Source organism: Mustela lutreola, chromosome 8 (assembly GCF_030435805.1).
Source record: "Mustela lutreola isolate mMusLut2 chromosome 8, mMusLut2.pri, whole genome shotgun sequence".
NCBI lineage: Eukaryota > Metazoa > Chordata > Mammalia > Carnivora > Mustelidae > Mustela > Mustela lutreola.
Genome location: NC_081297.1, coordinates 96,592,224 through 96,606,410, shown reverse-complemented (window position 1 = coordinate 96,606,410; position 14,187 = coordinate 96,592,224). Strand labels below are relative to the sequence as shown.

At 36.4% G+C, this 14,187-nt stretch overlaps 1 protein-coding gene across 1 annotated transcript in view; it reads right to left on the bottom strand.

Moving 5' to 3' along the window:
* LOC131839806 (C-type lectin domain family 2 member F-like) overlaps positions 1 to 945 on the bottom strand; it is a 42,949-nt gene extending 42,004 nt beyond the window's left edge. The window contains exon 1 of the mRNA XM_059187520.1: positions 836 to 945. The gene's annotated coding sequence lies outside the window, so the exon portion shown is untranslated. The remainder of the gene's footprint in view (positions 1 to 835) is intronic.
* Positions 946 to 14,187: the final 13,242 nt, after the last annotated feature.

Below are 14,187 nucleotides of genomic sequence, written 5' to 3'. Positions count from 1 at the left end.
CCTTCCAAAGATTACCTAATAAATTCTCTCCTGTAGAATTAAAAAAAACATATATATAGTGATTAAAGTGCAGAAAATATTTTTGGTAAGTGTAGAAAGAACTAAATAACTGTTCTTAAACAGATTTGAAACTCAGGTTTTTAAAATACCTTAATATTTCAACATTCATTTACTTTAGAATGTCAGGAAACATGATTTGAACAATTACCAAATATTGATAAAATTTATAAACACACTTCCATTTGGTGTTCAATAAAAGTGCCAAATTATAAGCTAAATTTTGTGTTAAGGTCATATGTTCTTCCCTACTTGGATTTCTTTAGTTGTATTTTAACTGAATGTCTGTATAACAAAATAATAAGAAAATAAATTTGCAGATATAAACCTGGATTTATTTTGATAAAATAATCATGTTATCAAAGCATCAAACATTTTTAATTACACTTAACTGAAAGATGAAAGAACTTAACCATTAGATAATTTATTGCTAACCAGTTAAGTAATATCTAGAGAGATGAGGGGGAAAACACATTTTATATTGTCTAAAAAAGAATTAAATCATTATTAAAGCATCTAAGAATTTAAAAATATCATATTCTGCCTAGGAAATATTTTGACTCAATCTCATTCTGATCCATTCCTGTCTTCACTAGTAGAATAAAGTTAACATTACATATGAATTAACGTGGATCCCAAAGTCAATTGTTTCCTGCAATATTCCAAAACCCTCCCAACTTCACACACAGCTTTCCTGTAGCAGATTCTACTTTATCCCTCTTTGCTCCACAATGGGACAGCACAGGCATGGGGCACAGAAGCTCTCTGGCTGCAATACCTGCTTCCAGGACCTGGGATTTCACCACCCGGACAAATAGCTTGGTCAGGAACACAGCTGCAATGTCCTGGCTCTGGGGCCTTTCACCTCTGCTTTGATCTAGGAGGTACCTGCTGATGTGATGCACGGACTCTCAGAGAGACCATGTCAGAGGAAAGATAGCCAATGATCATGTGACATTAGATATCCCCCCACATAGTTTCCACTGGTGTCAGTATCTCATTAACTCCTGTACTCTACTCTGTGTCAGACAAAACTCATAGAAAACTCAAATGCTAAATCTTATACATATTTTCTGGATCAGTTTAAACCTGGGATTTAGTAGGTACCTTGAAGATTGGGGGAAATGGCCTTTTCAAAATCTCATGAGATTAGGAAGTAATTAACAATAAAATTTAAAAATTATGAAAATAAAAAATGAAATGTCTGTATTCTACCTGACATGATTCATATGCTTTCTTTTTATGGAATGAAAGTTAGTTCCCACTTGTTACATACCTATAGTAAAAACAGAGACTGTCAAAATATGTTCAAATTTTAGATTCTATTTTTAACAAACATCCTAAGGATAGCCATATTGCTTAATATATTACAGTAAATCTAAATACCTAAAAACTGATATATTAGTGATTTTAAGAATTTGATATATGAGTGATTTTCTTCTTATTTCCTGTTATTTCTTTAAGTTGCCTGAAAAAGCCAGCTCTTCAAATAATAAAATGAAGACAGAAATATAGAGAAATATTTAAAATATTGAATAAGTTTACATGCAGTCCTTTTAATGCATCAAACTCAAATTCTCAATTACTGTCCCAGTAATCGGGACAGTAATGAATTACTCAATTCATTTACTTCATAATTCATAATTACTCAATTACTGTCCCCATAATTCTGAAACTCAAATTCTCAATTACAGTCCCAGTAATTGAAACAAAAACTATCAGAGCATTTTTAAAAGAGATTATTTAATTCAGTGACCAGCTCTATGCCCTAATTAACCCTAGAAGTCAGAGTTAGGCAGGAACAAAAGAAGTTTTATTTTATTTTTTCATATGAACCACATTGATCTGTGCACCACAGGGTCCCAATGCTCTGATGTTTCAAAATCCTTAGAACTGTGTAGTAAGAACAATGGAAATCCACCTCTATGTCAGCTACATCAGGTAAAGTCTATACAAAAGCGCTCTCCCCATGGTTTGAGCTTTCTTTTCCATCACTCTCAAACACAAATGGCTTATCCTCCTCTAAATAATGATAGTAGCACTTGTGAGAGTCTCTAGCTCTTTTTCTTGTCAGTTTGCCTTTTTCGAATACAGTTTATTTGCTAAGATCTAACGAATAGTTTTCAGGAAGTAGGTTTCTGACATAAAGAAAGAAAGCAGTCTGCAAATTCTCCATGCAACAGGGCTTCCTCTTAAAGGCAAACATGGTCTTTAGGCATGCCTGTGAACTGAGATCTTGCTGGTCCTGGTGTAATGACTCCGCGTGGCAGCTGCACATCTCTGTCTATGTCTTGTGTCAAATAAAGGATGGTTAAACCATCAGACTGACTGTGAATGTTTGTTTGAGAGGGTGAACAGTATGACTTCTAAACTCTCAGAGCAGTGCTGACTTCTGGGGTGTGGGACATGAAGACCTGACTGTAGTTTACACTTGTCTGCTTCTGAAGCAGCAGCTGAGTGAAGTGACTGACTTTGGAAGTCCCAGCCTCTTCAGCAGCATCCAGAATACCTCCCATGCAAACAAGTGTGCTGGAAGACTGAGCCTTAGGATCAGAACCCATTAGGTGGTACTGAATAATATTTGCATATGTTAAGGACCATGTAGAAAATTGATTAAAGTTTGCATGCATTCACGGAAATGCATTGTCTCTGATCTTTTTGAAAGTTGTATAGATTATGTTTATCATTGTTTAATATTAATAGATCAGCTGGTACATATGTATCCCTAAAAATTTGGGACAAACTACCAATGAAAAGGATATACTAGCAATTTTATTTATTAGGGCTTTTTAAATAAGATGCCAAGTGTGTTATAACTAAAATAGATATAAGTTCTAAAACCTATCAAATTATATAACTTTAAATATTTTTATCAACAATATTTACAAGAAGTAAAAATATAAAGTACCATTATCAGAGTATGGGTGTATGACTATGTTTTTTAAAATTTACTTTTGATTTTCTAAATAATTTGAAGAATGAGGCTATTATTAACCAATTCATTTTAAGGACATTATCCCCAAAGGACTTCTGTCCCGGGGCGCCTGGGTAGCTCCGTGGGTTAAGCTTCTGCCTTCGGCTCAGGTCGTGATTCGTGTTCCGGGATGGAGCCCCACATTGGGCTCTCTGCTCTGCAGGGAGCCCGCTTCCTCTCCTCTCTCTGCCTGCCTCTCTGCCTACTTGTGATCTCTGCCTGTCAAATAACTAAATAAAATCTTTAAAAAAAAAAAAAACCCACACACTTTTGTAATTGATATCAATGTATTTTTAGTCCATCTTAAAATATTTGCTATACCTCTCTTCTACCTCAACTTTCATTTATCCTGTAAGGTTTCACTAAAACATCAGCCGTGTTCACTGTTTTTACATTCAGCAAACTTGGTCTTTGTTAAAGAAAAGTAAAACTATAATGACATTAATGGAAAAGACTGTAAGATGAAGAAACCAAGAACTAACCCCAAAATGAAATAACTGTAAATAAGAGGGAGGGAGAGAGATGTTCATGCTAACATCCATAAACAGATCAAACCAGAATGATAGCAGGATCTAATAAACTTGTATGAAATTAATAATAAAGCAGGTAGAATACATGAAATACTGAAATAATATTCCAAAAACAAATGTCCATGAGAAAACAGGTTTTCATTTTTATTTTTCATATCATGTACTTCTTATATACTACTTTCATTTATGTGCTTTTTTTATCATAAAATTGGGAAAAGTTGAGTGTGAAGAAATTGTGAGTCCAAAATTCATGGTTATATTACAAGGCAAGAAAAAGGGAAGAGTGATAAAATTTGACCATAAGTAGGAGGAGTCTGTGTAAACAGAAATAAAAACGATGAAGGGAAACAGTTTGCTTTACTTGTCATCCTTAATATTTCCATGTGTAATTTTGGCTCAATAAAACACATTGGTACAATAAATCTCAAATTATTTTGGAGGATTCAGGTTACACTCTTGCCTTTAGTAGTTAAAGACTCAGGCCTTGATTTGCCTTCTCCAGGTGCTGCTTCTCTTGGCATTTTTGTTAATTTAGTTTCAAGAAGATTCTTTAGTTTAGTAAAGTTGCCAGCAGAAATAGCACAATCATTTTTTTAAAAAGGTTATTTCCTCTCATACTTTCCATTTTTGCTGTGCTCCTGTCATATGTCTCATCTAGAAGAATTACGTATAATAGTTGTTTTTACAGGAAATATCAAAATAGACTCTTGTTTTCCAGTCACCTATTTTAATGCCATTTTGGTAGAGGCAGTAAGGCAAAACAGACCTTTTTAAATATTCGATTTATCTAAAAATGTGAAAGGGACTGAGCTCATTATCAATTGAGACTTAAATCAGAAGAAAGATGGTCTGGCCAGGGCTGGGGGAGCTAAGACAGTGGTAGTAGTAGGAGAACCCGAGGCTCCTCTCCTCTCTTGAACACAACTAGATAACTATCCAATCATTCTGAAACCCAAGAAATTGGCCTGAGGACTGACAGAACAAACTCCACAATGAGAGGGAGACAGGAAGCCACAGCAAGGAAGTTAGGAAGGGATGGGACCTAGTTTGGGAGAGAAATGGTTCAGGGTGGCGCGGAGGGCTGGGAGCCTGATCACAGAGACATGTGAGAGACAGACCCACACAGGGGAACTCCCAAGGAGAACACTCCCCCAAAGCCATTGACAGGGAAAACAAGAGGGGGTGGATTTCATGAGTTTTTACTACTCATGGGACTTAAAGTCTGGGGCCTTAGAGGTCAGTGGGCTTGGCTGGGTTAGAGCCCTGAGTGCACTGCCCAACTCCTGGGGAGAAGGCAGGCAAACAACCTGGGGCAGATGGCACAATCTGAGGCTTGCCTAAGGTGCACGGGAAGAAACTGTTCCCTCTTGGTGTGTATCTGTGAGAGGTGATGTTTGCAGACTCACTTCTCCATTGAAAAGGAACCAATAGATGTTATTTCCCTCCCTGCCCCTCACCATAGGCACAAGGACAGCTGCTTAGGGTGGCTCACCCCTACCCTGACTGCCTAGCCTGTTTTGTTCCAAGTCCTTCTCCACTGTGCTCAGGTACAACTGCCCTTCTCAGTCAAACCTCCCTCAGTCCCAGCACTGGAAGACTCACTCCCAGAAGACCAGCACAGGCCACTTCATACATCAGACCACAAAATCCTACAGTGTTAAACTTCAGAGCCTTTGTTGAGATAGAGCCCAGAGGGCACTGCCTTCCTCCCAGAGAGAAGACAGGCAAAGAATCTGGAGAAAAACTGCTTCAGAACTATGATCTGAAAAATGCCTGGAGCGTACAGGAGGAATTTATTCATTCTGCTCAGAGTGCTTCCCTGAGTGCAGCAAGCATGGAGACCCTTCTCCAGGGACAAAGGAGTTAACTGGCATCATTGCCAACATCTGCCTGTCGGCATAAGCACAGAAACACCTAACACCTACAGTAAACAGCACAGCTCCAACACTGCCCATCAGCTTACACATATCCCACATTCCTGCCTTCAAGGATTACTGTCCTTATTGGCCTAGTTTGCCCCAGTCCCAGCCAAGTGTCCAAACCATATCTCCCAACCAGAGAGCTCTGCATAGTTTCAGTTCTAGTGGAAGTATCACCCGGTCTCATTTAACAAACTCAAAAGAACACACCTACTTACAACTCCCCAGACTGTGGCCTAGGACCAAACACTGTCCACAACCAAGGGGAAGAGCCTTCTTTCCTCTCAGGAGCAGGAAACATAACAGGGTTTCCTAAACACAGAAGAGAGAGACTTAGAAAAAAATTAATTCCAAGACAAAGGAATTCATCCCAAATAAAATGACACAATAAGGTCAGGCCAGATATCTAAGTGAAATAGATATAAGTAGTGTGCCTAATGGAGAATATAAATAATCATGAGGACACTTGCTAGGTTTGAGAAAAGACTAGAAGACTGTAGGAAGGCCCTTACTGCAGTGATGAAAGAATTAAAATAAGGAAGTAAAATAATAAAGATTAGAGCAGAAATAAATGATATAGAGACTAAAATAATAGAATAGAATACTGAAACCAGGAATTGGTTCTTTGAAAAAAGTAATAAAATTGGTAAACCTCTAGCCAGACTTATGAAAAAGAAAAGAGAAAGGAACCAAAAAAAAAAATAGTCGACAAGTAAGAGAGGAGAACATCAACACCACAGAAAAACAATTATTAAGAGAATGTTACAGAAAACAACATGCCAACAAACTGGACAATCTGGAAGAAATGGACAAACATCTAGAAATATGTAAACTACCAAAACTGAAACAGGATGAAGTAGAAAACATGAGCAGATGGATACCCAGCAAAGAAACCGATTCAGTAAACAAAAATCTCCCTTCAAACTAATGTCCAGGGCCAAATGGCTTCCCACGTGAATTCTACCAAACATTTTAAAAAAATGACTTAATCCCCATTCTTCCAACTATTCTGAAAAATACAAGTGAAAGGAAAATGTCCAAATTCATTAAATAAGGCCAGCATTACCCTGATTACAAACCAGACAAAGGTACTAAAATATAGAACTCCACAACAATATCCCTGATGAACAGGGATTCAAAATTCTCGATAAAATACATGGCAAATTGAATCCAACAGTATTATAAAAATGACTCACCACAATCACGTGGAATTTATTCCTGGGCTGCGAGGATGATTCATATTAATAAAAGAAAGGATATGAACCATATGATCCTTTCAACAGACGCAGAAAGAGCATTTGACAAAGTATAACATCGATTCATAATAAAAACTCCAAACAAAGTAAGGATACCTCAACATCATGAAGGCCACATATGAAAGACCCACCGGTAATATCATCTTCAATGAGTAAAACTGAGAGATTTTCCTCTATGGTCATGAAAAAGACAGGGAAGTCCACTCTCACCACTGTTACCTAACATAGCACTGGAAATCCTAGCCACAACCACCAGACAACAAAAAAGAAAAGACATCCAAATTAACAAGAAAGAACTCAAACTTTCACTCTTTGCAGATGACATGGTACTCTATAAAGAAAACCTGAAAGACTCCACCAAAAAATTACTAGATTTTGACAGGAGCTCAAATTGATACATAAATTCAGTAAAATTGCAGAATATAAAATCAACACACAGAAATACTTTGTATTGCTGTTCACAAATAATGAAGAAGCAAAAAGAGAAATCAAGGAATCAATCTCATTTACAATTGTACCAAAATCCAAAAGATACGTAGAAATAAACTTAACCAAAGAGGTGCAAGATCTGTACTGTGAAAACAATAAAACACTGATGAAAGACATTGAAAATGACACAAAGTAATGGAAAGACATTTCATGCTCAATGATTGAAAGAATAAATGTTGTTAAAATGTCTATATTTCCCAAAGCAACCTACACATTTAATGCAATCCCTATCAAAATACCAATGACATTTTTCACAGAGCTAGAACAAGCAATCCTAAATTTTTTATGGGACCAAAGCAACCATGAAAAAGAAAAACAAAACTGGAGGCATCACAATTCCAGACTTCAAGTTATATTACATGTTGTAACCATGAATACAACATGGTACCAGCACACAGTAGACTAATAGATCAATGAATTAAAAGAGAAAACCCAGAAATGAATGCACAACTATACAGTCAATTAATCATTGGCAAAGCATGAAAGAGTATCCAATGGGAAAAAGACAGTTTCTTCAATAATATTGCTGGGAAAACTAGACAACAACATGAAAAAGAATAATACTGGATCACTTTTTTACATCATACACCAAAACTGTATCCAAAACAGATGAAAGACCTTATTTTGACACAGGAAACCATCAAAATCCTAGAGGAAAACACAGGCAATGACCTCCTTGACATGGGCCATAGCAACTTTTTACTAGGTATGTCTTCTGAGGCAATGGACCAAAGAAAAATAAACTCTTTGGACTTCATCAAAATAAAACCTTCTGCATAGCAAAGGAAACAGTCAACAAAACTAACAGGCAACCTACAGAATATGAGAAGATATTTTTAAAATGACATATCTGATAAAGGGTTATTATCCAAAATTTATAAACAACTTCTAAAACTCAACAACAAAAAAAAATTAATCCACTTAAAAATGAACAGAAGCCATGAATAGACATTTTTCCACAAAAGATATAAAGATGGCCAACAGACACATGAAAAGATGTTCAACATCACTCATTCAGGGAAACACAAATCAAAACTACAATGAGATATCCCCTCACACCAGTCGCAATGACTAAAATGAGCAACACAGGGAGCACAGATATAGTGAGAGAAAGGGAAACCCTCTTATACTCTTGGTGGAAAAGCAGACTGGTGCAGCCACTCTGGAAAACAGTATGGAGACTCCTCAAAAGGTTAAAAATAGAACAACCTTATGATCCAGCAATTGCATTAGTAGGTGTTTACTTAAAAGATACAAAAATACTAATTTGAAGGGATATATGTAACCCAGATACAAAAATACTAATTTGAAGGGATTACATATATACATGTTTATACAAATAAACATATATATGTATATATTTGTTTATATGTATATATTTGTTTATACAAATATAAAACATGAGCATTTGTTTATACAAATATATACATATAAACAATGTATACATGTATAAACATTGTATGAACAATGGCCAAATTGTGGCAAAAGCCCAGATGACCATTGACTGATGAATAAATAAAGATGTAACACACACACACACACACCACAAACACTGGAATATTAGCCATAAAATAGTTTGAAACTCGCCATATGCAGTAACATGCATGGAGCTAGAGAGTACCAGACTAAGATATAAGTCAGAGAAAGTGAAACACCATATGTTTTCACTCATAGTGGAATTTATGAAACAAAACAAATGAACATCATGGGGGCAAAAAGAAGCAAATCAAGAACAGACTCTCAATAATAGAGAAAAAACTGATGTTTACCAAGGGGGAGGCTGTCAGGGGGACGGGTCAGATAGGTGATGGGTATTACGGAGAGGACTTGTACTGAGCACTGGGTGTTATATGTAAGTGATGAAACACTAAATTGTATTCCTGAAACTAATATTACACTATAAGTTAACTCACTCAAATGTAGATAAAAAGTTGGAATAGCAAATAAAAAACAAACTGCTGACCCACTCAGGCATGGAAAAAAAATACTTAAGTGGTGGCTGGTAGAAAACAAGCTCCCCGCTTTCAGAAGCAAGTTACAGGTAAGCAACAAAGGAAGGTGAGAATGAATCCTGGCCACTAGCTCAGAATCAGAGCCATCAGTATGTACTCATGTTTTGCTTAGTATACATACAAACAATTGACACATAAACAAATATGCATATATGTGTGTATACATGGGTTAGTATATCATGTAGCTCTGTCCACTTAAACAACATAGAAGCAATGCAACCCCACAAGTGGGCACAGACCCAGCACCAGATAGTGGTTTCTAAATACTGTTCACCAGTGAGAGGAACTAGAGTTCCTTGGAGAAAGAACTAGAACTCCAGGAGGAATCCTGATTCTAAGGATGAAAGTAGAGAAAATACAGAGTAAGTAAGCTCAGACCATCTTATAAGGCTAGACAGTTTTAAAAGAGCTCAAAAAATATACAGATTGGGGCAAATCAAAGGCACCCAGAAGCTAACCTGAAAACCTCCCAATGGCCAAAACTGGAACAATTTACAAGAAAATAAACAAAGCAGTATTTGATCATAACTGAAGTATAAAATTAATACCCATGAGCCTATGCTACTATGATTTAATAACTGGAGGGAAATAAATAGGAGAGGGAAAGACAACTCTTTACAGAAAAATTACGACTCCCTTTCCAGGAGGTTTAATGCCCCGTAGAGTGGTCAGGATTGGATGACTTTGTACAAAGATCACAGAATGGAAAGCAGAAAATGGTAACTTTACATTGGGCATGCCTGGAAAACACTAAATTAACCAAGCGATAAAGTTAATATCCCAGTAATGTCATGTGGAGAACATGTATCCCTGATGAGGTTTGATGATTAGGGTAATTGACCTTTAGAGCAGCTTTTCTAGAAACCTGTAACTCCAGTCCAAGCCTGAGAAAAATATGAAAGGAATGAAAATTGAGAGGCATTTTACATAAAAATGGACCACAAGAAAAGCCAGCAAGTGTCACAGAACAAAGGAAAGGTAATGATTAATGTCATTGTATCCTGAACTGAAACTTAATAAAGAAAAGGGAAGGAAAGGGAACAGAAGGGAAGGCAGAAAAGAGGAATGGAGAAGTGATGAAATTTAATACAATCTGGAGATTCTTTATCATAATGTAATGTATCAATGTTCCATAGTTAGAGTTCTGATTGTGGAAACAAGAGAATTACATTAAAGGAAATGAGATAAGTACTATAAGTAAACTCTGTATTACATCTGCCACTTTTCTGTAAAGCTAAATTTGTTCTAAAATAAATAATTTATTTTTTTAAAAAATTACATTTAAAAAAATGCTCCTGTGAAACAACATGTAATACTTAGGCCTATTATTCACTGGAAGAAAACAGAAGATATAAAATCTGTCACTAATTGTGCAAAAAATCATGACAAAGATCTTTCTGTTGTCCACTATTTAAATGTTTTATTGAGAGGTTATTTTCTTGTTAAAATTTTGTTTTAACCCCACTTACATAGTAAAAGTATTTCTTTCTTCTAAAAGCAAAACATTTGTTGCTAATGGTTGTAACCATTTAGCTCATATTCAAATACCAAATGAGAGAGAAATTAAAATAGACCTGTACTATATTTAGTGTATAAGTGCAGTCAGAAATATAAAACTGATTATTTCTGATTCTTAATTTTTGTAATCAGAGAAATTAAGCACAAAGAATAGTTTGTAAAATGTAGCACCAACTGGGTAAGTATACTTCATAGATGATAAACATTGTGTTCCCATGTTAACATTTCCTGAACACTCTCCTGTTTTCCATATTTCAAATGTTGAGTTATTTAAAGTTCTTATTTGGGAACTTGATACCAAACAAAAGCTACTTGAGGCTTTCATGACAGCAGGTTCTTAAGAGGACTGTGAGCTTGGGATAGTATTGTGTTTATCTACATGTGCTTATTCTTGCAGACAGAAAGGAAAACCAACAAAGGGCTAACAATGCCTCACAGGTTGTATTATCACCTACTAATAAAAAATTTGATACTTATTGTAAGGTTTTATAGGCGAGATAAACATGACACCAGGCAAAGTGGGTGCAAGGCAAGATTTATTAAAGGCACTCTCCTGCGAAGTTTCAGGGCTCAGAAGAAGGGGAGCCTGGAATTTGCACCAGGAGGAGGTGGGCACCCTCGGTTGAGGTTCCTCGACTCCAGAAAGGGGAGTGGGAGAAGTCTCACTGGGAGGGAGTTGGTGGGGGTCTTTTATCTGTCTCCTGCATAGGTATTGGGTTACCTATGGAGACGTGACCTGGGCATACATCCTTTTGGCAGGAGAGTCAAGGGTTGCGGGGGGGGGGGGGGGGGGTTGGGGGATAGGCTGGAAGATGGCGGTCATTTCCATTGCTCCTCCTGCACTCCTGAAGCCTGCCAACCCAACACTTATTTTTTAGAAATTTGAAATTATTTCAGGTTTAAGTGAAATAACACCTGCAAAGTGCTTAGTACTGTTCTGACTTCTTGTGAAGTGTTCAGTAATCTTGGTGAATTAATATCTAAAAATTTGAGGACACTGTAAGGTGAAACATAATCAGAGTGAAGACTGAAAGAACCGTGTTGAATAGGAAAGATTAAAGAATTAGTGGAATATTTAGAAATAATGGGGCATGCGTTGTATGACGAAAATATTACGATATTATCATTTGTTTAAAAAGATGAAGTGCTATAAAAAGGGGTAACGGTGAAAAGGAAATGATCAAGAAGTGCGGCAGAGAATTGACTTTTGATTAAGTAGAGGAAAGTAATAATTAAGAAGAATGGAAATAGGGAAAAACCATACTCTAAGATGGCTGACCAAGCCAGCAAGGGAATTCCAGTCCCTGTCTCAAAGCCCTTCCAGGTCTTCTTTCCTACCCCCTTCCCTGTGCAAGCCAAAAGTACCAAGTATGCGGAAGTAAAAGTGTATAAACCCCCCTCCCTGCTTGTGCTTGGGGCTCAGACCTTTGGAGAACAACCTTGTCTGAGCCGACCAGTGTTAAATAAACCTCCAATCCTTCAAAGTCTCTGAGTGCCACTTGGTTCTTCTGCCAGGATCCAGTCCAGGTTCCACAACAGAAAGACTTGACGGACTTACAAATGTGAGAAGCTGAGGCCTAAGCAAATAATTTCAGGGTCTAATATTCCCATCACATCGGTGTTGAGTCTGAGCTTGCCAGATGGTTGTTGTGGTGAGGTCTTTAGCAGTTGGAGAGAGCAGGACACAAATGAAAAATGGCTGATAGAAAACAAAGAAGTACAGCCAGAACAGAACTAGGATTACTGTTTCACAGGTTGCCTGTGGTTATCCTTTGGTTGCACTCATTCTGTTTGAACATATCTGTAAACCCTTGTTTCTAATATGAAAATGGATTTCCCATTACATGATTTCTCCAGACTAGAACTAGACAAAAGATGTCTGCAAATGTGCCACTCCCAAATGTTTTTCTGTGTGCATGAAATCCACAATTGAAATATAACCCTTTACAGTGTTTTTCTATGATTATTAAATGTGAAAAGAGATAAAGCTATTTTAATCTTCTTCTAGTGAACTGGAATGCATATATTCCACCTGCATTGTGACCATCTACGTATGATCCCACAGGCAATGCTTCCTGAGACTACAGAGAAGAAACCTAACATATTTCTGTCCTTTATAATTAAGACTATAATTATAATTAAGACTGCAGGGGAAGGACACCAAAAATCATCAAGACTTGAAATACAGTTCCAGTAATACTCTATATTGCTAGAATGAGCTGAAAAGCAGACTGCAAAGAGATCATGTTATGGGGGGAAAATGTTTCAAAAGGTAAAGCAATTGAATTCAGATGTATTTTAAAGGAACCAGAGACTGTGTGGCTCTCAATCTAATAAACCTTAAGATTGAAGAATTTATTATTCAAAAATCTCTTTCGGATAATTGTAAGGAAAAACAAAAAGTGTTCATGGAGTTTCAGTTAACTGATACTATACTAGTTTAGAAGATGGATTTAAATATCTCATTAAAGTTTCCATTTAGAACCCCAAACATGAGTGTCTATTATAGTAATTATACCTCAAATCTTTGTATTTGGTGGTAACGGTCATAGTGATGTTAATGGTCCTTTTTTTGTTTTTTTTTTTTTTAAATAAGCTGTGTTGGATTCTGTGCAAAATGGACATGGCCCTTGAAATTATTGTGCCCTTTCATCTTCTCTGTTTAAAAAAAAAAAAAAAAAAAAAAACTTGTCCACTTCTGTAATAAAAGATGCAAATGAGAAACCAGAAACTCAGTATGAGCTGCTTTCTCACATTTTTACATGTAGCCTACAAATACTAAGGCCTCTTGGGTTACAAGAACAGAGGGCATATAAAGCCCAGGAGAGTTGTCCTGGGTCCCAGTTCCCACGTCTATTCCATCCACCTGCTGGGGCTCCTCTCTTCTGTTTGGATCAGAGAGAGCCTGCAGAAACTGCAGCCCACGGACACAGATATCAACAACTCTATCTGCAGTTCTTGCTCTCAGCCCATCTCACTGGTACTAGTGCTGCTTGATTGTGTATACAGAACACAAAGAATAGAGATTTTTAAATACAATCCAGTCAAATTAGACTTGCAGGCAGACAAGCTAATGAATTCTGATTTAACAATTATGTTACAAGGTGAATTACTTCCTGTAATTTTTCATGGTTTACCACTGAATATAACTGATGGTTTTGTTAGCAAATATTTCTTGGATCCCCTGGATTAACTACATGAGTTAACAGAGCAAATGGTCACATCAATGAAGGGAGAATATGAGTAATTAACTATTTAATCAATGATTAAAATGGGAAATTATTAAATTTCATAAATATTATAAATAAATATCATAAATATCATAAATAAATGTTATGCACATAGAGGCTTATATAGTTCTAATTATATTATAAAAGCTAATAAGAGAGCATAACCCCTGAAAATATTAAAATATATAAAAAGTGTTTAATT